The sequence below is a fragment of the Rhinolophus sinicus genome, chromosome 2 (assembly GCF_057876585.1).
Source record: "Rhinolophus sinicus isolate RSI-liver-muscle chromosome 2, RSI-T2T, whole genome shotgun sequence".
NCBI lineage: Eukaryota > Metazoa > Chordata > Mammalia > Chiroptera > Rhinolophidae > Rhinolophus > Rhinolophus sinicus.
Genome location: NC_142502.1, coordinates 136,914,400 through 136,923,930, shown reverse-complemented (window position 1 = coordinate 136,923,930; position 9,531 = coordinate 136,914,400).

Below are 9,531 nucleotides of genomic sequence, written 5' to 3'. Positions count from 1 at the left end.
ATAAGGAATATTGTATGGGGTTCCTCCTGTGATGGGTCACCAGTTTCCAGTCCCTGCCCTCCAGGCCATCTACTTTTGGAAGTTATTTATACCTGTGTCCCTTGTCCTGGAAGGAAGAGTGGACACCTGTAGGAAAAAGGCCAGCCCCATAGTATGACATGAAAGATTGCTTCTCCAGATTTTCTCTGGGCTCACTTCCTGCTTTACACGTGAGCTCTGCTGAGCGAATTGCAGCTTGTCTAATGTGCAAAGACTAGAGTCAACTTCAACCTTAATCTAAACCCTTAGGAAAATGGCGTTTTATTGTACACCTGAACTGAGACTATGTGGAAATTCTAAAATATGTCTACAACTCTTTTTTTCTACATTTTTTTCCATTAGGTGGTGGGGTTGAAAATGAGTTGGGCTTCTGTGACAGGTTCAACCAAAACAGTACATGGGAGTGGCTCTATATGGTTAGGTCATAAAAGGCGATGAGGCTTCCACCTGGCTTGCCGGAACTCTTCCTCTTGTCTCCTTCAGTTGCTATGTAAGTAGTCTCATGACCCTGGAGCTGCCATCTGTGAGGAAGTCCAAACTAGCTCATGGGGAGAGGCACCATGGATAAGTTCTGAGGTGGCACAAAGAGAGAGCATTGTCTAGTCAGTTCCCAGGGGCTCCAGCTCCCTGCTATTTTAGCTCTTCTCAACCTGACTACAACTGTCTGAGAGACTGTGAGCCAGAACCACCCGGCTGAGCCCTTCCCAAATTCCTGACTCATGAAAATTGTGAGAAACAAAATGGTTATTGTTGTGATAAGCCACTGGTTTGGGGGATGATATTTTATGCAGAACAGACATAAAAGAGAACTCAAAGTTTGGGTGGGGGCAGATGCATCTTTAATGTGTGTAGTGCTTAGTCTGGTACCATGCTTCTCTGCGCTTGACTCTGTTCATTTATGGACAAAATCTCTGATATTCTTCCTATGTAAATTCCAGAGGGAACCAGGCTGATTGGCTGATTTAGTTAATATCACCTCTACTGAATTCCTCAGAAGATACTCCGGCCAACTTAGCCTTTGAGTCAGGGACATGCCCATCCAATCTGTATCCACTCTTGTTGAAGACCAACTACCACAGTTTGCCAGTTTAGTGGACTATGGACATGGCCCTCTCAGTCTGACGAAGTTAGGTAGCAGGTATTCAGGTACCTGTGCCTAGTTATCTGCCTTCCCATGTTGTGCTCCTTACTTTAGTATCACTCCACTCCCAACACTTACTCATCTTTTTAGTCTCACTCTCCAGCATTACCTTCCTCATAAAGTTTGACCATTCCCCGTGGAGCGCCCCCTCTATTTCTGCACTCCTGCCCCACTTAAGAAAACCCAATGGCTTCCCCATTCATCCCTCCCAAACTGCTCCTGGGAGTTTGGGCTCAGGACTTATTTGTCTCAGTATCCTAGTGCCAGCTTCTGTGGTTGGCTCATAGCAGGGGATAGATAAATCATTGTTGAATGAATATATGTATTAGGTAAAAGAGGAGAAAAGGAGCCATCACATGAGTTACTTTTGAGCTTGGAATGCCTTTGATGTCTAAATTGAGGGGACAGGTTCCAGGTCACTGCCTCTTTTAGCATTTTGACACTGGCTCATTGATTATGTCATTGTATTTCCTGCAGTAGGAACAGGTTGTGTCCTAAGTATGTGGTCTGGAACATGAAACACACTTCTCCTCATAAAAACAATGGTGCAAGTCTGTGGTTTTCAAGTTTTAAAAAAATCATGAAATGCTCTCTTTAAAATGTCGATGAAAAAACCTCCAGCCTAAGAAAAAGTGTGTAATAGTTTATTTGAGCCAAACGGACGACAAGTGCTGGGAAGCAAAACCTCAAGGGATTGAGAAAGTGCTCTGGAAAATGGTGGGTTGGCAACTTATTTTATATATTAGAATCAAAGGAGGAGGGTTACATGAAATCCATTGGCTACAGATTAAGGGGGTGGGAGAAAGCAAAGAGGGGAAATCTCTGGGATTGGAAAAAAAACAAAATGGAGAGGTACACATTTCTACACTTCTTTTACATTGGTGGGTACAGGATAGTTAATAGCATTTTACAGCACATAGAGATGGTATTTGGGGAACAAGATAACAATGAGGGATTTTGTAATTTCCTGCTCGGGTGTGGTGGGTTGTACCCCCTGGCGGGGTCCGGAAAAAGGGATTACTCTGACATTCCAAGGGTACCTGTTATCTTAGATGCAAAAAGACAACAGATAGGCTGGCTTGAGGTAAAGACTGACCTTTGTCAAGGAAGCTACAGGCCAAGGATGTGACTTCCCCCATGGCCCACCTTAGTTAGGAATTTTCCTGTTCACGCCATCCTATGTGATTATTTTCAGTCTCCTGAGCTTGTCAGGTTTAACCTTTTTGTGGCCCCTTTTCTGTCCACAAGAAGAAATTACTCCTCAAAGCTCACCTCCTCCTCTGCCTCCTGCATTGTCCTCAGCAGGTCTCTGGGGGGCTCCTAGCTGCTCAGATTTGAAGCCATAGGCATAAATGCATGCTGGGCCCACCACAACCTAGGAAGCCCAGCAAACTCCTGAAATAAAGGCCTAAAACCACTGTAACTTGCCTAAAACTGGTTGGGAACATAGACAGAGGAAGCAAAAGGCATCTACAGGAGGAGGAATAATGAAATGAATTTCCATTTATTCAGTGCTCACTTTAGGTGCATTATTTTAATTCTCACAACAGTTATGAAATGGGGAAAATGACAAATATCTGCCTTGGAAGCTCTTGGGAATGACATAATGTATGTAAAACGCCTGTGGGAATGTGGCCCATAACAAATGTTCGTGGATTGTGTGGTCTTCTCCTTCTGCCAAGAAGTTCCACCAGCCTGGGAAGCTTTGTGCTCCTGGGGTCAGGGCTTGCAGCCTCAGAGCTGGTGCTGAGTGCATGAGGCTTCACATTTATCAGGAAGGTTCTTAATGTGCTAACATGGAAACTGAAACGTTTGGGTCCAAATCCCGGCTTTTCCAATTACTAGTGTGTGCATCGGTTTCCTTATCTGTTACAAGCAGATGATAATAATGAAAATGACAGTGACGATCCCCGTCTCCTCAGGTTGAGGGAAGATTAAAATGAATCGATGCATACGAGAATAGAGCAGTGGAACCACTCACAAACGTTAGCTGTCATTGTCATGCTCTTCCCCTCTGCTCTTTCTGTACCTGTGATAGAAGCCTCAAGCCCTCGAATAAGTTGTCCCTCACCCTTTTCTTTCTTTTTCTTAGCCTTTCGATTTTTTGGCATCCCAGAACTGCTGAGTCAGAAAGTCTGGGGTGAGGACCAGCAATCTGTATTTGAATAAACCTTCCAGAGGATTCTGAGGCATGCTCTAATTAGAGAACCACTGTTAGAGATCAAACTTCTAGAGTCACTTGTTTAAGAAACTCTTGCTCTCTAAGCTCTCAGAAGTCATGAGTTAATGTATGTAAAACAGATGATGCCACAAATCATGACTCCTGGAAAAATATTCTACTTACTACGCTAAGATGCCATACTAAAGACAGCATTGTTTTAAATGTCTCTGGACCACTTTTACAAAGAACTTTGGGTCAAATAATTCCCTTCTAAGTTCTGAAGTGGAAAGTACTTTCCTATAGTTGGCACCTATTATAGGTAGTTTGTGTTAGATAGACCTAGTCTGTGTTACTATAGAGTACTCATTCATTCATTTGACATTCATTGAGGTCATCACAATTCAGCTCTTGAAGTATTGATTTGTCATCTGCCTGTTTATAGCAGTCTATAATGTGTTAGGAAAGAATGGATCTGCTTTTATAAGTATTTTCAATGGTATTTGGAAGTTTATACTTGTAAAGGATTTACAAGTATATAAAGAGAAAGGTTGAAGAAATTTCGTCTAGCACTTTAAAGATGGCTGGAGTCCCCTTGAGCTTTTCCCACACTGGTGCCAAGATAAGGAAAGATTTTTCAGGATTTTGCTGCTCTCGTTGAGTGCAAAGATTCCAGGCGCAAAGAAATTATATTTCAGTTCCTGGAGGGTTTGCAAGACAGAGGAATGGACCCAGCAGTGCTCTTTGAGCCATTATAGGGCAATGACGGAAGACCTGGAAGAAGAGAGCTAAATAAAAATAATTTAGATGCCTGGAGAGAGAAGAATGCAGCTTTCTCAAATACCACTGGCTGAGTTTGGCTTCAGTCTCAGACAAGTTCTAGACTAGATTATTTAAAATCATATTAATATTAAAAATAATACAGTTTGGGAGACTTTTGGAAAAGCAGGAGTCACTGGCATTCAGCTTGAGATTTTAAAAACAAAATAGGTCAGCCTGAACTTTTTCTTTTCTGAATATTGTTTCTAGGTTTATTTATTAAGGAAATATAATAGACACAAATCCTGGAGCACAATAGAGATTCAATTCATATTTGTTGACTGAAAAATATGGAGGCTTTTGTAAGGCTTTTGATAAGGTTTTTAATGATCTGATTAATAAGGTGATAACAGCCTAGCTACAAGGGCAATTAGCTGGGTTAGAATGGCCCAGGAAATGCCATGCATACCAGCCTGGGGGCAGAGTCCTAATGCTGGGCTATCACCCTCCAGAAATCTCTCCATGACATGGATGCTACATAGAAAGCAGAGTGTTTGAACCATGCCTTAGCTGGGCGACGTATGTGCCAAGGGATGGAGTCCAGATCAATGGACTTTCCTTAGCAAGTTTTTAAACCTCTTTATTCCCCCTAAATATAAGCAATTTCTGCTCATTGTAGGAAATTTGAGAAATATAGGAAAGACCAAGGAAGGAAAGATAAAAAAATCATGCTCTCCCTTTACCTAAATATAACCACTGCCAACATGTTAGTGTATTTCTTCATTGGGTTTGTTTAATGTATACACTTTTTTATCTAGATGAATTAATGTTATATCCTCCATTCATTTAAACTAAATTCTTTTAAGGTATAATTTGTAATGATTATATGACAATCCGTCATATCCGTGTTGGCTCAGCATATATTCATTTCCTAAGCCAAAAAAAAAAAAAAATAACAAATATAGTGGCAAATATTAATATGGTATTTTACTAAGGCCAGGCACTGTTCCAAGTACTTCATATTTATGAACATTTTTAACCCTCAAAATAACTATGAGGTGTTATTATTATCCTAATTTTACAGATGAAGAAACTGAGGCATAGAGAGTTTAAATAAGTTATCTCAAATCACGCAGGTACTAAGTGGTGGGAGCAGGAATTTCTCTCGCTTCTGAAGTCAGTTTTGGTAGTTTACATTTATTACATGGTATTAGAATAATTGAATAGCCATCTAGAAAAAAATTAGGTTTACTTTCACAATCACCCTTTACTTCAGTATAAATTCCAGATGACTCAAAGACTTAAGTATAAAAAAATGAAATCTTTAAAAAAATTATTTAATTTTTTCAGTTACAATTGACATTCAATATTATTTTATATTCATTTCAGGTGTTCAGTATAGTGGTTAGACATTTATATAATTATGCAGTGACTCTTCTGACTAGTCTAGTACCCACCTGGCATCATACGTAGTTGTTGCAATATTATTGACTATATTCCCTATGCTGTACTTTACGTCTCCGTGACTATTTTGTAACTATCAATTTGTACTTCTTAATCCCTTCACATTTTTCACCCAACCTCCCAAACCCCTGCCCCTCTGGCAACCATCAATTTGGTCTCTGTATCTATGAGTCTGTTTCTGTTTTGTTTGTTGGTTTATTTTGTTCTTTAGATTCAAGTGAGATCATATGGTATTTGTCTTTCTCAGTCTGACTTGCAAAAAATGAAATCTTAAATATGCAAAAACAGTAGTTGTCAGTACTGGCTGAACTTTTAGAATCACCTGGGGAATTTATTTAAGAATTACCAATGTTTGGGCCCACCCCACGCTACTTACATCAGAATCTCTGGAAGTAAAGCCTAGGCACTGGTATTTTATAAAAACTTCCCTAGTGATTGGAATGCAGCCAGGGCTCAGAAACACTGACCAAAAGAAAAAAAAATATGTGTAGAATTAAAACCAAAAAATTTCGGAAAAGAGGAAGCTTTTTTATATATTATATAAAACTCAAAAATTCTAAAGGAAAAGCTGATACATTCAGTAGTGGGGAGTTATTGTTTAATGGGTATGGAGTTTTAGTTTGGGAAGATGCAAAGTTCTGAAGACAGGTGCCGGTGATGGTTGCACAACAATGTGAATGCACTTAATGGCATTGAACTGTATGCTTACAAATGGTTAAAATGGTAAATTTCATGTTATATATATTTTACCACAATGAAAAATTGCATTACAAAAGCATCATGGGCACAGTCAAAACAGAAACAACAGATTGGAAAAAAATAAGGTAACCTATCATAAAAGGGACTTATATATATAAAGAGCTTCCACAAATCAATAAGGAAAAGAGCGACCCAATGTAAAAATAACTAAAGATATGAACAGTTTACAGAAAAGAAAATACAAAATGTTCTTAAACTCACGAAAAAAGACCATTTTCACTAATTATAAATAAAATTATAACTACAGTAAAACGTCATTTTCATTTAGCTCGAGAAAGCCAAAAAATGTTGGCTAAGAGCCTTAGGAAAAAGTCACTCTTATTTATTGCTGGTGCGAATGAAATGTAATATAAATTGGTATATTTTCTATGGTGGGTAATATCAATTGAAATTCCCAATGTGTACACAATTTGATCCCATAATTCTTCATCTAGGAATTTATTTTATAGAAGTATTCTTATATAAAATGACATATGTATAAGGTTATTAACTACAACACTTTTGAAATAGCAAAAGATAGATCCAAATATCTGTCAATAGAAAACTTGTCAAATAAATTTTGATAGGTCCGTTATGTGTACTTTGGAGTACACTGGGGGATATTAAAAAAAATAAGGCAGGTCTATATATATATGCTATATAGACTGACTGTCACTATGTGAAAACAGCAAGTGTAAAACAAAGGAGATAGAATAGACATATGCATGTAATTCTATACATGTTAGAAAATGGTAAGAGAAATGGCCTGTTGGAAGACTACTGGAATATAAAGATGACATTTTTCACTGCGTGCTTTTTAAATGTTGATTTTTAAAGAAAAGTCCATGAATATTTAACCTTTCCAAAAGAATTCTTTTTTCTTTAAATAGAACTTCACGGGGGAGGGAAAGAGCACTATAAAATGGAATCTGGAGGGATAGAGGGTTAAGGGCTTCATTGTCTGCCTTTGCTTTGGAACAGCTGGGGGAAAGCTTGGCTATTATCATGTGATGCAGGGGTAAAATCAGAAGAAAGACAAAGGCTGATGGAGCCAGTTATCTGGGGAGTAAAGTCAGGATCACAAGGGAGGCCTCGCTTTGGGCAGGATCAGACACATCTCCTTCCCTGAGATAAGGGGAGAAATATGAAACTGTGGGCAAGAGGGTCCAAAGAGCTCGGTAGAGATGATTATCCTGGTAGGCAGGTGAAAACTAGACAGGTAGGGATGCATTCCATGAACGCAGCAGTGGTCGTGGGGACTCAGCCTCAGGGTTCTGGGGCATGACTAGGGTGGTGCCTTGTCCAGAGGAATTGGGAGACTGTGAAGCTCCAGCCTCACTTCTATTTTCTGTGGAAATTATGAAATAAGTTATGTACTGCTAGTGAGGGAGAAGATGGTGGTCCTGGGGGCGGGGGCACAAGGACAGTGGTTGAAATTTAAAGTAGCTATTGTGTGAAAGCAAGCAAGCATTAGGGAGGCTCAGAAGGTAACAGTTGGCAACTCTGAGGGCCCCATGAACCTCAGCGATGGCAGTCTGAGTGACTGGATTTTCTCTAGCCATTTTCAGCACCCTGGGACACTGAGCAGAAAGTGAAGTGGAGGGGATGGCAGATTGGAGGTCTGAGGCCAGGTGGGGAGATGGTAAGCAGTTATGTCCTGTGGTTGTCTCTTTGTCTCCCCAGTGGACTGGGACGCCCTTTCATCTCCAGGGCAGAGAGCCTCCTGATCCCACCCCAGGCTCACTTCTCACAGTCCCCAGAGCCTTAGACAAAACTTGATCAGAGGATACACCATGGAATGTTTACCGAATTACTCACTGACCCTGGAAAAACAAAACCCAAACAAACAAAACTCAAACAAACAAACCCCAAGTCTTTATCACTTGATGAAAGCTGTAAGGAGTCTTTTATCCCAAATGGCATTATCCAGCTTATTTACCTAACTTACTCACCAGACTTGTTTGCTATTTCCAAATATGGAAAGGACGACAATATTGAAGATCTATGTTTTTAAATATTCTCCGGGCTGTGATCATGATGGCAAATTTGCAGGGCTCCAAGCACCCCCTCTCCTTTCCCCAAAACAGCGTCATCACTGGTACTTGAAATTCCACTCTTGGTGATCCGTTGTTGCGTACCTCTCCCAAAGTATGCATGTTTTGGGGGTGGGGGTGGGGAGGACCGTTCTGCAGAGGGAGGGGAGCACATGCTCCTGAGAGGGTAACACTTTGTTACTGACTCCTTAGTACTGGTGGCTTGCAGCTCAGATGGGCCAACAGACACTCAGTGTGTGAGGAGTGCAGACATGAGGCTCTTAGAATCGATTTGGAGACCAATGTGTGTCCTCCATAATTGGGGAGGGCCTACCCTTCCTCCCTCCCAGTCTCTGCTCTGGTTTTCTCTCACCTCCATTAGCAAAGGAGTTGACTGTAGCCTCTGAGATGCTCATTTGTTCAGTAATTCGTCCAACAGTATTTAAACACCTGCTGACTAGCAGCTCCAAGTTCTGGACCTCTCCCTAGATGGCCCGCAGACACATGCCCTCAGCTCCAGTCAAGGTCCCACAGATGCCTCTGGATATTATTATCTAAACACCAGGATTAACAATTCACTCCTGAACCCTGAGAATGTGGGAGACAGCAGTGTCCTCCAGGGTCCTGGCAAAGTGCACATGCCAGGCAGCACGTAGCTGCTAGGGCAGGGATGATGGCGTTGCTATGGAAACTTCCCAGACAGCCTTTCCAGTCACAAACTCTAGGTTTCTTTCTTTGTGCCATTTGTTCCGAGGAGACATGTACATAGCTCTCTCTCCTCTTTTTTCTCATCTCTGGGAGTTGTTGACAAATGGGGTGGGGAGAAGTTGAGTGGAGCCTGGGTAGGAAAACAGTGGGTGGTGGGGCTCCCAGCAGATCGGTGGGACAGTGGCTCATGTCCCAGCTCACAGCCTCTGCCACTGTGGCTGGAGAAGCCCCTCAGAGATGATCATATTACACCACACCCATTGCCCATCCTTCTCCCCGCACAGTCTGCATGGCATTTAGAAACAGGCCAGAAAAAGCAGGATTGCTATAATTAAGCCTTGCTCAGTTTCCCAGAAGAAAGGGTCAGGAGACTCTGAGGCCATACACTATAGTTGAGAGAGCACTGGAACTGGGAGTCAGGACGCCTGGATTCTCGCCCTAACCCTGGCCCAGTATAACCTTAGGCAAGTCATTTTCATTCTCGTGGCTCA